The sequence below is a fragment of the Carettochelys insculpta genome, chromosome 4, assembly GCF_033958435.1.
Source record: "Carettochelys insculpta isolate YL-2023 chromosome 4, ASM3395843v1, whole genome shotgun sequence".
NCBI classification, from domain to species: Eukaryota; Metazoa; Chordata; order Testudines; family Carettochelyidae; genus Carettochelys; species Carettochelys insculpta.
The window spans coordinates 26024634-26041123 of NC_134140.1; positions in this window are offsets into that span (position 1 = coordinate 26024634).

Here is a 16490-nt window from a genome sequence, read left to right on the forward strand (position 1 = left end):
GACAAAATTTCCTGGCACACTTGGACAGTTCTCACGGCACACCAGTGTGTAGTAGCACATGAGTTGAAAGCCACTGCTATAAGGTACTGCAAGCAATGAATCCCAGAAGGTTTACAGAAGTGAGCTTTCAGCACAGTCAGAGCCCAATTTTCAATTATAAGTGGTATATGTATGACAGCTAGAGCTCATATTTGATACCCAAATAAGATCTTAAGATCATGAAATCCCATTTTCTACATCTACATGCCTGTTAAATAGCTTGTGTTTGGATAGTTAAAAACAAACCCTGCAAACTACTGCTCTCCACTCTGTTTCACTGAGGATACCAATAAAAATAGGTGCCACTAAGGCTAAATGATAGCTTCTATTTATAAAATGTTCCCCTCAGTTTCACCCTTGGATGCACAGCAGAGTAAATTACAAATGGAATTGACTCAGAAAGCATTATTAAGTGACTGGTTTTGCATGTCATCATTTCCTTTACTTCCATATATCTCAGTTATGCATCTGTGATGTGATCAGTTCCACATATACAGACATACAGAGTGTGCATGTGTGTCACTGCCAGAAGGCTCCATTGAAAACACCCACTAAAATCCAGTATCAATCTTTATGAGCATGAAAAACCTACATGCTGTGTTCAGACCCTTAATAAACGCTGTCTGGGTTCACTGAAGTCCCTGCAGTCAGGGTCCCTGGGCCCTGATGCACCATGCAGCCTTAGGGCTTAACCCCTTCCTGCCCACCCAGCAGCCACACAAGTGGTGTCTGGGTTATCTTGGTAACCAGCAGGAGGATGGAGGTCTTAGCCACCTTTCTACGAGCAGGAAGGGACAAGCTGCTTCCAGACACAAAGAAATGAAGAAGGGAAGGGCAGGAAAGGGGAAGAGATGACTTCAGCAAAGGTGTGAGCCAAGTCATCCCTACCTTTCCTTCACCCTGCCACCTTCAGCCCTTTGAAACTGGAAGCCCTTCCCTCTTGCACAGTGCTGAAAGGCTGCTGCTGGCCAGGTTGTTCTGTGAGTCCTCATAGAAATCTGGGGACGGTGGGACTGTGACCCTGCATGGCCTATATATGTTGCCTGCAGAAGACATGATGCCAGGTGTGGGAGAGGTGGGTCCATCCCAGGGTCCCAGCCAGGCATGGTGAATGGAGAGCACTGGGCAGAGCGAGCACTGCCTTCCCCATACTTGCAAGAGAGATGTGTGCGGGAGTGTGAGTTTGTCACCTTTCCATATGCAAACCTCAGCAATAAGATAGATAGATAAACAGATTCTAGCTGCCTGCTACTTCTTTCTACCAAAGGCTCAGTCAACTTGATATTAATTTGAATGTTTGTACTGCAGCTTTACCAGGTGTCCTGTATTCAGGACAGGAAAATATTATCAGCCTACTCATTATAGGACTTCTGTACTCCTGGGTAATCAGAACCTTAACTGTAACTTTAATGAAACTTGGGAAACAGCCTGAACCTTGCACTTATGAATGCCTGTGTGGTCACTGTCCTTGGTCTTGGTAAATAACAAGCAGTCCTGTAGCAACTTAAAGATTAACAAATTTATTAGGTAATAAGCTTTCATGGATAAGACCCACTTCTTCAGATTTTGCAGATTTTTTACAAAATCTGAGGAAGTGGGTTGCACCCACAAAAGCTCATTACCTAATAAATTTGTTAGTCTTTAAGGTGCTGCAGGACTCCTTGTTATTTGTGAAGCTACAGCCTGACACAGCTACCATTCTTGGTCTCTGTGTATTCCTAGAGGCTCTAAATCTGCAGCAAGTAGCAGAGGTGAGTTTCACTCTGTTGAATTTGAGCCTGTAACCACCTGAGCTGAACCCAGGGCAGTGTAATACTACATTAAAAAGTTCACTTTAAATAAAATAAAAGGCTACAATTACAAGACTAATGAAAAGTAAATGCATATGAACACAAAATATTGTTTAAAATTGATTATTTCCCTTTCCATCATCCTTCCTGTGTTGCCGTTTTTCAGTCTGTGATGGGATTATTTCTTATCTCTATGTTTGTACTGCAACTAGCACAAAGCTCTTCATTGGTGTTTCTGGGAGCTGCTGTAACAGAAATATTAAATATTGAAAATAACAATCTCTGTTGCCCTGTGAGGTCTCTGCAGAGCTGACCCTGTTCCTGTGGGAAGTCATATAGCTAATAAACCATGGAAGTCAATAGCAAAACTCCCATTGTCTTGAATGGGACCAGAATTTCACCCCAGTAGTTTTATCACTAACTTCAGTGGGTGCAGGATCATGTGTTTTAAGAGTAAATCTACCTCTGATTTCTGCCTAAATATTATGCTCAACTAGGGTGAGCAATCATATCTCAGATATAATGCACACTGCAATCTTTACATAAAGTCAAACAAATATTAAGAAATACTACAATAAACCCTTTTTTATGACTAATGCATTCCCCTTTTTGGATTTCTGAACACAACTTCTACTTAGACATCTACCTCTAGATAGTAGCCCTGGTGCATAATAACCATGCTCACTTCAGGAAATATCCATTATTCATTTCCAAAGTACCTTCTGGCTGATCTACTGACTCTACCTTCTCTTTCAGAGTTTGCAAGTAGATTGAATTAATCCTTTATGCAGCAGAGTATGAGCACTTCCATGTTTGAATTTAGTTTTATCCTTTGTGGCGTTCCATGGATGTGTAACTCCAGCCAACATCAAGGTAAGGCTTGGGAATTTGCGACAGGAAATGCTAGCCCCAGTATGAGCAGGCACCCTCTTGTTGTCTGCTGTTGGTGTTTAATTTTGAACACCAAGCATTCCTCCCTTCATATATCTAAAGTATTTCTGTTCTGTGATTAAGTCTGGGTATTAGATGACCTTTACTCTTCTTTCCCTTACTTTCCTCTTAAGAGTTAAATGAAAGCCTTCCGTTCCTCTACAGGGTACTTAGAATTAAGGCACTATGGCGCTAGCAGCAGGTTGGTTTCATTATACTGATAGGATACATGTGCTGTTTTTTATCTCTAGCATTTTCTCAGTAATTCAGCACTTTAAAGTCTCAGCTGTCTACCGATCTGCAGACAATTGTTTGGTGTAATACTATCCGGAAAAAGCTGATAAAATGCAGATGTGACTAGGACTCTGAAATTTGTGGTTTGCTAAGTGGTTGGGTTTTTTTTTCTCCTTCTTCTTCTTTTTGCCATTCTTGCCCATGGCAAGTCAGCTTCCCTGCCAGGCATGAAGGCAGAACTTTTATTGAAATGTTGCAAAGAGGAGGTAATTGCTAAAAAATTTCTGTAATTAAGGAAGTTAGTTGAAATGCAAAGCAGCAGAGTTACAATTTTCTAATCCTCCCCTCCCCCCTGTTTATCATATACATTGGCAACCTCTCTGTGTGTTTTGGCCAATCCATGTCTAATAGCTTTCTTGTTCCAAAAATGTATGAATAAGTATAGATCTTGACAACTTTGTCCAAATACAGTCTTAGCAGGCAGTTTTCAACCCCTTTGTTAATGAAAAACCAATGGCCTGGTTTTCAAAGGTGCTGATCTCTTACAGCTCCTGTGGGGCTCATCTACATTACAAGATTTGATTGTTTGAAAAAGATTGGTAACAGGACAGTTAGATGGCAGGCTACTGGTATGACTTAGTGGTTAGTGTAGACCAGAACAAATTATACTTAGCACAATAGTATCAACTAACTATGATTAAATCCTGAATACCGTTTTTCCTGGGCTACACTGATAACTAAGTCCTGGCCAGCTTCCTCTGCGTCATCCAACTCAATTGATCACAATCTGAAAATCACAAGGATTCCTGCCAATTCTATAATATTGGACAATGCATGAGGTACATTTGCTTCTTAGTACTATTTACTTTGATGAAGTGAAGTTGCTGTGTAACATTTTCCAAAGACCTGGTTCCTACGTAATTTTTAGCCCAGTAGGTCAGTTAGGGGTGTAATTTTTTTTAACTGATAATAATTAAACTGTGAAACTTCTGGTGTGTCCGCAGTTATAACAGCAGAGGGTTGAACTTCTCTAGTCCACCATTATCTCATCCAGCAATATCTGTAATCTGACATGATTTTAGTTAGTCTGACAACCACTTATCATGGGTGCAGTCCAATTTCCCGTGGTCCCATAAAGTTTATTTACAACCACCAATCCTGGGTCTCAGTGTTCTGTGCTGTTGTTTAGCTGTAATTTACCCCCAAAGTGTCTTCTAAAAACCCAATAAGCAGTGGAAGAGTTGGTAATGCTACTAGACAATATTGACATCCTATGGTCCAGCAAATTCTTTCATTTGACACTGGTGAGTTCTTGAAGGTGCCAGACTATAGAGTTATTATTTAGACTTAGGAGGGGTGGTATACCTTTGAATACCTTGTACCCAAATGTACTTAAAGGGGTGCACTTTTTGTTTGTAGACAAGAATTTAGGGATTAAGTCACATTTTGAAAAGCTATTTTAAGCACTTAAGAGCCCAATGCCTCATAGACACATGAAACTTAGATCAGCCTACCTCCATGACAAGGAGATGTGAAAATTTCTGGCCCTAAGCTCGGTAGTTTGGTTGACCTAATCCTGTTCTTGGCATAGTTAGGTTGACAGAAGAATTTTTCGATCAAATTATATACACCCTCTCAGAGCAGTAAGTTACCTCCCTGGATGAAAAACCTCTTTTGTCTGTATAGCAAGTATTCACTCTACGGCTGTGTCTACACGTGCCCCAAACTTCGAAATGGCCATTTGCATGGCCATTTCGAAGTTTACTAATGAAGCGCTGAAATGCATATTCAGCGCTTCATTCGCATGCGGGCGGCAGCGGTGCTTCGAAATTGACGAGCCTTGCTGCCGCGCAGCGCGTCCAGACGGGGCTCCTTTTCGAAAGGGCCCCGCCTACTTCGAAGTCCCCTTATTCCCATGAGCTCATGGGAATAAGGGGACTTCGAAGAAGGTGGCGTCCTTTCGAAAAGGAGCCCCGTCTGGACGCGCTGTACAGCTGCAGCACCTAGCCATGCTATGGCAGAGGCTGGAGTGTACACACACCCTTGGTCTCACTGACTTTCAGTTAAACTTTTGGCTCCTGAGAGCATTTGTCACTTTTTAAAAAAGGGAGATGGATTTAGGGTCCAAGGACACTTGAGAACTTCAGAGAATTTTAGCCCAGGTGAACGAATGTTCCAAATAGAAGGCCATTTCCATAAGGAAAGCATTTGTAATATTCTCTTCTGGGGCAGACAGAGAGGGAGGAGGAATTTGCAACAAGGTGCTGATTGGCATCTGTGATTAACTACACACAGCTTTAGTGATTTATGCACTGGATGGGGTATCCATTCCAATTCAAATGAAAAGCCATCTTGCAATTAAAGGCTCAGTTTGCAATTCCTGATTTCTGAAGGAAGAGGGCGTTTCTCTTTATTTCAGAAACATTTAGTGGTTACATGCATGGCTGGCAGCAATTTCCCACAATGTGTAAATTAGTCAATCCCAAAGTCAGTAAACTTTTGCTTTGAACTGGACATTAATGAAGTGCGCCATTAGAGCCTAATGATTGCTCACATTTGTATTTTAGGGGCCCCTCTTGCTTTTGATGTCTTAGTGCCTTGATTTCTTGACTTTAGTTATCTAAATGCCAGGGCTGTACAACTCCTAAGAGAACTCAAAAAAAAATTAATGAAAAAAGTTAGTACTTGCCTGACTGATGTTGGCACTTCAAAGCTGGAACAGACTAAATTGCTGTAGACTGCTTAATTCAAAAGTGCTCCCTTGTGGATGACAGTGCATGGTGACAAAGTTCAATTGGCAACAGGAGACAGGCAAGATCAAAGGCTCTCTATTGTAATAGTTTTGTTCCATGAAGAATTGCTTATTGTCAGTAGTTTTTCAAGTCTTTACTGGCTCCAACTTCATATCAGAATTCTGTGGTTCAGAACCAGCTTAAATAAATAATAGTAATTGCATCCTTCTGATAATACATTTCAGTTCTAACTGCTGCATGTTGTGTCTATCTACAGATCCACAAAACCAATCTGTGTAACAAATGGAGGGAAAACACTTTTTTGGGTTGTTTGGAGGGGTGAAAAATACAAAGCCCTGTATAAAGTTATCACCATGCTACCATTTAGGGTTTATTCCAGACAAAGCTGCACTGCCTCTAGTATTAGGATGCAAATGGTGCCTTTTCTGGTTTGCATAATTTCCCCGTCTACCTAATACCAAATTGAACCTCATCCAGTAAATAGGGCAAACTCACTCTTTCAGTCTCCCCTTTAAGTGAATTCAGAAGAAAGGCAGAACTTAATACTAACAATTTTATAATTATATAAGCCTTAAAAATGCTTATCATCATTTATACTCTGTGTGTGTGTGTGTGTGTGTTCTCCTCAGACGTTCCCTTTAGGAAAATAAGGTACACTTAGAAGAAGCCCTTTTTAAAAGAATAGGTTACTGAAGATAATGGAAATACAAGTTTTAGCTTTTAGTTTTATTGTTTAATATTGCATCCAATAACACTTGCAATGTGCAAGCCACTGTGCAAACACAAGAAATACACTTGTCTCTCAACATTAATTTTTAAGGCCATTGTCTCAAAATGAACACCATCTTGTCTAAATCACTTGTCTTGAAGTAATTATGGAAACATGTTTGGTGATGGTGACAATTAAGAAAACCACCATGTATGATCATTGTGATACATTGTGTTGACAGAAGTTACTTGTACATTTGTGTAACCACAGATTCCTGAGTATTTTCCAAATCAAATAACACAACTTTGGTTTTAGCGTCAGATTTGTAAATACCTCTAAATAAAGAGGTGGAGACAACAAAAGGAAATGCATTACAATGGAATCATACATACAACAGACATAGATAAGTTTATCCAGTGCCTCTTTTATTTAAACAAACTACAAGAGACTTTAAATTGTTCCAGTCATTACTTCAGCTTCATTTATGCAGCGCAAGGGGGGGTATGTTTTGTTGTTGTTGTTGTTGTTTTTAAACTAGGTCTGAAAAAAATATTCTAAAATGGAATTAGAAGTGTACTATGCCTATACCTTTTAACTCTATCAACTTCACGGTTGTAAATGATGATGGAACACATCATTAACTGCAGACTTGTATATTCCCCTTTAATCACGCTAAAGTACTCATAAGCCCCAACTGAGCAATTATGAATAATTAAATCAATTAGAGACAGTCTAACAACACATCTTGTGGTTAAACTGGTGTCAGCATCCGTAATATTTTAACAGTAAATGCAAATGTCTTGCATTTGGATGGGAGAAGGAGGAGGACAAAAGCTTATACAAATGCCAAAGCATGTTGCTTAGTGATGGCTTTACAATAATATCAGGAAGATTATAGGCTGCCTTCCCAAGGAAAACAATGGTAATGAAATTCCAATAAAATATTCTTGAACAAGTTTAAAAGCTTTGAAATGAGTTAATTAAAAAAGGATAAAATGCAGATCCTACGGAAATATGCTGAGTAATTTAGTACTTTCATCTGAGTTAAATACTTTCTTGCATGTATTGGACCTAACCCCTCTTCTTTAATTTTGGTAGAGAAGTTTTCTTCAGTGTGGTGATTAAACAAAACAACACTTCCTTAGAAGTCTGTCCTCCACAATCAAATTTTGGATGCACTGTGGAAGGACAGCGAAGGGATTGATACCTTTATTATTTCAGAAAATATGCAGATTTTGCACTTCAACCAGAAGACTCTATGACTGAGATCTTGTGGTACAAATTGGTGCAGACATGATGTCTGCCAACAAAATCATGACCCATACTGCATGCTGTCTCCAGAGAGCAGGGGGTGTGAAAGGAACCCCCTTGCTCTTCTGTAATGCACTGCTCCTTCCTGTATGGTGGGCGCAAACAGTTTCCAGAACTCTGCATCTTACCGTTATGGGGTTGGACAGAATCAGGTGGAGGGGGACAGTCTCAGTCCCACCCTGAATCTGCTGGTGGTTTAGTTACACCAGCGCATCAAGGATTGCATGATGTAATGTGATAGATGTAGAGTTGTCACCACATATTTCTTCTCTGGAGCTATTGCGAGAATGGCAGGGAAATTGTAACTCTCAAGGCAGAGTCTCCCTGAAGGCTTGCTCCAGAGCCAGCCCAACAATGGGCTAGACTGCAAACTAATGATCCAGCCTAGACTTATTGTATAATTAGATGCTTGTTTCCCAAAAATAAAGCTCACTGGGCCAGCTGTGTAATTAATCTTCTTATGTCCCCAGTTCAGCAAAGTACTTAAGTATGAACCTATCTTTACATGCATGCCTAAATCCTACTGAGTTCAATGGCACACAGTGCTTTTTTACTGTGCTGGTACATGCCAGTACAGCATACCGGCACCTTTTTTCATGGAACTCCAGCTGGGAGTGGGGCACACCCACAGCCCCATGGCGGGGAGCTGGCTGTGGTGCCAAGCCCCATCAGTAGCCCCCGCCGCAGAACCCCAGATGAGTACTGGCTCCTCTTTTTTACAAAAAAAACAGCACCGATGGGACATAAGCACATGCTTAAAGATCAGAACATGTTTAAGTACCCTCTGAACTGGGGCCAGGGTTTATACAAAATAGTAAGGGGACTTAGTCCAGGCTCTAGGCACCCAGCCATAAGTTACAAGCCAGTGACACATGGCAGGAATAATAACAAGTTAATTTTTTCCTACTAGTCTTTGCATTTATCAATGAGAAGGTTCCTCATGATTGTTTGCTTTAACAGACCATCAATAGATTGCACAGAAATGAAATCTTCTTCTCCACCAGTTATAGGATGGCACTGTTGAAAGGCCTCATCAAGATTGGAGCACCTTCCCAATAGGCACTGCACAAACTTGGATGGAGAGACCGTTCCTGTTCTGTTTTGTTTTGTTTTGGGGAGTTCAGAATTGTGTCCTGTACACGTTAAATGACATTATGGGAAGTAGATCCCTAGCGATGCATCTAAATGATTATAAACTCATTTAGTAATAATCAGAACTAAGATTTAACCTATACAGTTAACCCTCAAGTTACGTGGAGGTTGAGTTCCTGCAAGCCCTGCGTAACTCAAATTTTCACGCAAGTTGTTGTGGGGAGACAGGTCGGCTCCTCTGGGCTTTCAGGAGCCGGGAAACCGACCAGCCCACCAGTGCTGGTTAGTTTCCTGGCTCCCAGAGTGGTGATGAGCCAGAAACTGGGGGCAGCCTGGTTCTCATCTCCACACCACTTTCAGGACCCAGGAAACTGACCAGCCATGTGCTAGTCAGTTTCTCAGGTCCCACAAGTGGTGGGGAGCCAGGACCTGGCAGCAGGCTGTCTCCCAGTTCCTGTCCCCTTACAGAGCTGGGAAACTGACAAGGGCAGCAGTCTTGGTCAGTTTCCTGGCTCTTGCCAGTGGAGAGGAGCCAGGAGCAGACAGGCTCCTGGTTCCCCTCCACTCCTTGGAGCCAGGAAACTAACCAGGGCTGCTGCCCTGCTCAGTTTCCCAGCTCTGCAAGTGGAGAGGAGCTGGGAGCCAGGCTGCCACTTTGTTCTCAGCTCCCCACGTCTTGCAGGACCCGGGAAACTGAACAGCCATGTATTTCAAGATTTTACTGTGCTGTATTTCTTAAGACTTCTTGAACATATAGCTTATATATGTACAGTTGTTCTTGCCTTTTTCCAGACAGCAATATCTAGCTTTTGCATAGCCCTTCTTCTTACCCTTAGATCAGATAACATTTTGTTAAGGAGATCAGGATCATTAGCCCCAGTTAACAGATGTGGAAATGAGGGTACGGCATCTACTGAGATCAGCCAGTAGAAGAGCTGGGAACAGACCCCAAAGCTCCTGTTCTAGTCCCGTGCACTATGCACTACACTGCAATGCCTCTGCAAAAGGGCCCTTTCTGCTCACTTAGTCACATAGGCTGAATCCCAATTAAACACACAGAGCAGCAGCACACGGGTGCAGAGGTCCAGCCTCCCACAATAAATTGTAGGCTTGGAGCCGAAGAGGATGACTTTCTTCTCCTTGATAGGTAACATCAGCATGCACGGGTGAAAGCCTGGCCCCACTGACAGCAATGAGAGCTTTGTCATGGATTTCAGCAGAGCCAGGCTTTTGTTCCAAGTATTTGGTAGATAAACATACATACTTAGGACTTAATCTTGTCATAAGATTGGCCGGTTCAAAACTTTTTGCAAGATTCAGACCATAAAGTCTATAATAAGAAGACACATCAACTCTGTGGGGATGTAGCAGCAGGCCCAGTTTTTACAATTTGCTGTCTTAGTTTACACACTAGAAGCAGTAGTTTCCATTAATCTGGCACACATTTTCAATCCAGTCTCATTGTTACGGTGGACTAAATACAAAGTCAAAACAAATATTAACATGATATATTTCCGGCAAACAGAAAACTTGTTTAAAATGCACCACTTATTCCATTTGTAACTAGTTCATTAGCTGTGTCCATAAAATTCAGAATTTTTTCATACTCTACCAATAAAATACAGCTAGTAAATCCCATGGGTAAAATTCTGCAGTTCATGGCAAAACTTCCATTGTCTTCAACAGGAAGACCCATAATTGGACTAGGTATAATTCCATACTTTGTTGAAGTAGTCTTAAAACAAATTTTATAAACGATCATTTGATTCAAAGACTAGAATATGCTAATTCTTGGCTGCAATTTGCATTTCTGTGAAGACAAAAAACACATAAAACAGTATTTATATTAAAACTCCCCAGCTATAAGAAAATGAGAACTGTCTGCTTTTGCTTTTCAAGAGTGCCTTTGGGGGCAAAATAAACCTGGAAAGAGAATTCTTGTATTTGCCTGCTGCTGTAGCTATTACCTTGCTTGTTTGTGGTTTAATAGTCAGGTTGGATTGATTTCCTGAAAAGAATTATTATATTTGCAGGAAAATATGTGTGTTTGGATTTTGTTTTGTTTTGTTTTTAGTGTGGAATTTTTTTTGTCCCAGAACATTTTTGTTGGCACTTTTGTTTCATACTCTAGCCTACATCAAGGTATATGTTTGCATTGTTACACTATTGGTCCCGTCCTGTGTCCAGACTCCCGCAATCCCTTAGCCATTCTGAGCCCGTTTCAGCATGATGCTGAGCACCTTCACTACTCAAAAAATCTGGCCCTAAATTCACAGAAACTTACAGAACTAGACTGAACCCAGGGTCATCCTTACTAATTGGCAAAGTACACAACCACACAGAGCAACACAAAATTTGGGGCTGTCCCTGCAGGGAGGAGTGCATGGTGTGTGGGACATGGGACATCCCCATTCTGACGCCTTTCTCATTTCCCCCATTACCCCAAGCAACACAGCCTGGCAGACCAGCAGGGGGAAGGCCCACTTCTGTACTTGTTGGCAACAGGAAGAAGCGGAGTAACCTGGCCCCAGCCCACTCCACTCTCCCAGATGTATTGCTTGGCTTCCTGCCACCAGTGAGTGCTAGGAACAGTCCCACCGCTTCCCCTGAGTGATGCAGCTGGGGGCCAGGGGAGTAGAGCAGGCTGGGGCTGGGTTGCTCCACTTCCCATTGCATCTGGTGAGTGCAGGGGGAGGCCTGACCCCGGCTGCCTCTCATCCCTGTCCTGGACCAGTCAACACTACAACGAGAATCAATTTAAGATACGCAACTCCAGCTACATGAATTGTGCCGCTGGAGTCAGTGTATTGGAAATTGGTTTGTCCTGCCATTCCCACAGCTGGAGGTTGATGAGAGAAACTCTCCCAATGACTTCCCTTACTCCTCATGACAGTGCACTAATTCGAACGTCAGAAGTAAGTACAGCTGTACCCCTGCTTCTGCTTCCCACAGCTCCTGCAGCCCTGAGCACTGGTCCTGCCCCGACACTGAGGACCCAACCCCTGGCAGAGGGCACCAAAATTTCCAGAGATGGCCCTGACTGAACCTGACTGTCCAGTCGTTAGTGAGGGGTAGCATGTAGCTGCACCCCTACCCATTTCCTCCCCGCCACCCCAAGGAATAATCTGTGTCTTGAAAAGTCACTATCCCTCCTTTTCCACCCCTCTGCTATTAGGGGGAAGTTGACTGAACACCTTTTTACAGGATTCCCTGCAAGAAATATGTGAACAAGTTGTAAAAAGTCCAGAGGAGAGAAACAGAAATGATTAAAGGTCTACAACACATGACCTGCGAGGGAAGACTGAAACAACAGGATTTGTTTAGTGTGCAGGAGAGAAGACCGAGAGGGGACATGATAGCCATTTTCAAGTATATTAAAGCTTATTATATGGAAAAGGGGAAAAAATTATTCTCCTTAACTTCTGGGGATAGGACAAGAAGGAGCAGATTTAAATTGCAGCGACAGAGGCTTAGGTTGAACATTGGGCAAAACTTCCTCTTGGGATGGATAAGTACTGGAAAAAATAGCCCAGGGAGGTTGTGGAAGAGCGCTTTCGAAAGGAGCACCGCATTCTTTTGATTTACTTTTGAAAGAGCGCTTTCTGTGTAGCCGTGCAATGGGATCTTTCGGAGGAGCCCCTTCTTTTAACTGTCAGAGAGGGAGCCGAGGTAGTCTGTATCTTCAAAAACAACAAGAATTCCTGTGGCATCTTATAAACTAACAGATATTTTGGAGCATGAGCTTTCGTGGGTGGGTCTTTGCCCATGAAAGCTTATGCTCCAAAATATCTGTCCTTTCAAAAAATCTTTCAAAAGAACTTGCTAGTGTAGACACAGCCTGAGTGTTTCTTTAGTCATTTTCTATATGCAAATGTAGGGCCTAAGCCAGCAGCAGCCGCCCTTGTGCTTCCAAAACTGAGTGCACGAGGAGTGTAGAAATCTGATCTTTGGTGGCAAACCCTGCCCCGTTTTACAGGATTTAAGACAGTGAGAGGAGCAGGAAAATTCACCTGAGTGTTCCTGGGGACCATAGCTCTATAGTGGAGGGGCCTGGGCACTGTGGAAGAAGGCAAGATGGGGTTGCACAGTATCCAGACCAGAGCCCTTTTGGAATATGAATAGTAAATGAGGTGATGATGGGATGGGCCTTTCTCTTCTCCATCACGGTTGGCAAGAGAGAAAAGAGCAACCCACTGCAATTATGACGGTTCAGTAAGCAGCCTCTGCCTCTCCACTGCCATTCCAAGGCCTGGTGGGAGGATTACTACTCCCCAGTCCCTGTGCCCTCAAACCTCTTGCAGAGTTCCCCTGTGCCAAGCCTCTGAAGTCTGCTTTGGTGCAGGGATAAGGTCTGTTTCTTAATGCTCTTAAGATGCGTAACCAGGAATCAGTTTTAGAGGTACTGCCAGCCTTAAAAGAGAGGGCATATTCCACAGTTACAGTGTACTTGCAACCTAAACTTGTGTTCCTGTTTCTTGCATTTGTATGTCTAAGTGAGAAAATTATTAAGTTGGACCACCTTAGAAAGCTGAATAAAGTGAGACAACAGAAAAACTGTGGTTGGTGGGAGAAAGCACTGAAAATTAGAGAGAAACAAACATATGAATTAAGCATTTCTAGGATGCTTTCCTGTGCATCTAAATTCATTTGCTTAACATTTTAATTGTATGTAGGATAACAAGAACGATCCAGTGGTATCTGTATTTTAAAATGACATTTCAATTTTTTACAGACGTTATTAATGTAGCATGATTAGCTAGTTTGGTGGGGAAAAAACAGAGGATAAATTATATGGTTATCAACTGCAGGTTTATTGGTCTGAGACTTCCACTGCAGGGAGTGGCTGCTGTATGGAATTGATAAACGTAGAGATTTATAAGGTCAGGTTTTATGAGTCTACAGATTCCTTGTGGTGTATTACCACATCCTTATTACAAGCCCCCGCTGCTGTCCAGCTAAGCCAACAGAGGTAATATATTACACTTGCTTGTCTGTGCTTCAGGGGTTTTATTCCTAAGGAAAAGAGGAACAGATCAAAATAAAATACAGCTTTCCAGAATTATATTTGCACAGGGAGGGGTTTTGAATGGAGGGAAGGATCATTTTCAGAAAGACTTGAAGATGTGATTGTTGCACTGAGAGAAAGATATAGTGCAAACCAGAAAATGATACTGATTTTGTTTTAAGAAAGATTAAATTATACGGTGACACCTCTGGAGCATGAGTAAGTCTGGAATCAGTGTAAAATAATAAACTTAAGATGCCAATTTTAACGTTGATGTTTTCGTAAATAGCTGTTATTAGTAACTGTAAAGTAAATTTATTTTTTAAAAACCTGTCAGAATACTTTATCATTGCTAAGTATTACAACATTTGGTAAAGTTTTATGTGGTTTCAGTATGCAACTGCAGGGCTGTCATTAGTGGGATTAAGTTAAATGGCTGTGATACGGCACCACACATCAAAAGGAAATGTTACTCTGTGGTTTTGTTTGCATCTGTTTTCCAAAATTGTTTCCTTTACATATTATCATATTAGGCCACATGCTGTAAATGAAACTGATTCTCAGGGACTCATCTATCAGTAAATACATGGGATGCCAATTAATGGCGATGAGATTTCTCACTTAGTACATTACATTTTCTGGACTGTGTCACAAAAGGACTGCCTCTTTTGTCTCTGCCCCGTGTGGATGAACCTTTGAAGGCATCTGATGTGTACCCAGTCCTGGCCTAAACAGACAAAATGGCAACCGAAGTCAATATGATTCTTCCTCTAAGTAATCCAGAATTTGGCCTTTTGTTATTGAAAAATAGAATTGCAAACTCTGCAGAATCCATGTGACATTATGATATCTAAAGTGTTGCTGAATAGATTGTGTATAGAAAATAGGTATAACAAGACTGCAGGTCTCAGAAATGACACTGGAAACCCTTGTTGATTCATACAATGTGTAGGTCATCACATAATCGTTTCAAAGAAGGCCCAGCCTGGTGTGTACTGAGGTTATTAATCAGGTCTAGCTTTGCTCCTGCTGAGTAGTTAATGTCCACACCCCAAAGTGTGTAGACCTGTCACTAGAGTTTCAAACATATGATGAAATTACCTGGCGATTCTAGTGGATCTGCTTTGCACTATCATTTATTGTGTATTTGTGACTATCCCCCATAACCTTCTAGTATGCTCACAGTTAACAGCTTTAGCTATTTAGGAATAAAAGTCTCATCTTTGCTTTAGCCATCAATCAAAGTAATTTATTGTTTTAGTACTACAAGGCGACAGAGATTATCCCTTAACTGTAAGAGGCCAAACTCTCATCCACAAAATAAGATGGAGGCACAGACCACAGAAGTCCATAGTAGAAAAAGGAAGTTGCAAGAAAATTCTTCCCCCAAGACATTAAGATGGTTGCATGCCCTCATCACAGCTCCAGCAAATAGAGTTTTGTGCATGAACAGGCAGTGGGGCTGAAATACTCTCAATTTCCAGGGGGCACATGGCTTCTCAACCACTTTTATAAAAGTGGAGACTGTATTGTTCATACACAATACCATTTAAAGGGGTGTGATCATGATGAACAAAGCGTTTGCAAAAGAGGCGTGGAAGGCTGGATAGCAGTCACTATTTTGGAGGTGGAGCAGTACGGTGGCAACGCATTTTACAGCTCTCCAATGTGAACTCCTGCCCTGTTTTCAATACATAGTGATAATTTAAAAAATCCAGAGGCAGTGTAAAACAAGTAAAATATCAGACTAACACCAGACCTCTTCTGATTGTATTGTAAAGTTCATATTTATTTTGGTAACACATTTCAGTTTTTGAGCTGTTTAAAAACTGTAATGAAAATTGTTGTGAATAGTTCATCCTGATTTCTTTCAGTCAGAATCTCAAATTTCAGGAAAAGATGTCATTGGCTTTTTTCTTCCAACCAGCTCTTCCCTCAGCTTAGCTTATGTGTAGATCTTAAGGCTAGGAAGGGTCATTACAACGTCTAATCTTGACTTTTATATGAAACAAAAAACAAAAAAATCCAAAACATCAAGTGAGGTTTGGACCCAGGACCTCTCATACAGACAGCAACAACAATATGACTATAAATATAAGAGTCTTGCTACAGAATTCAGGTCAAACTGCTGGAGAGCATATGGGACCCTGTGTATGTGTGAGAGAGAGAGAGAGAAAACACATTTAGAAGCATCAACCAATTAAGAGAGCACAGCAAAACTTCTAAGTACTCAGGGTAAAAATTTAAAATACTTTATAAAGAGTGTCTCATCGACTAGACACATTAGGTAACAGTGTAATGGCCCAAATGGAACTTGGCCAGGACACCAGAGATAACTTTTTTAAGGTGCAGAGGAATTTGGACAAGAAAGGATAGGAAAGCAAAGCTGGGGAGAGGAGATTTCTTACTAAAAGAATGATGAAACATAAGACTTGGAGGAGTATAAAAAAAAATTGAAAACTTGATGGAGATGGTGGGAGTAGCAGAAGACAGTGGTGGAAATAGAATCCAAGGTCTTGAACACAAAGATTTAGAAAAGGTTGGAAATAAGGGACAAGCAGAAATAAGGGATGGAGGCATGAGAATATTTAACATGCAGCTTTTCTGAGTGGTGAACATCGTAAAGA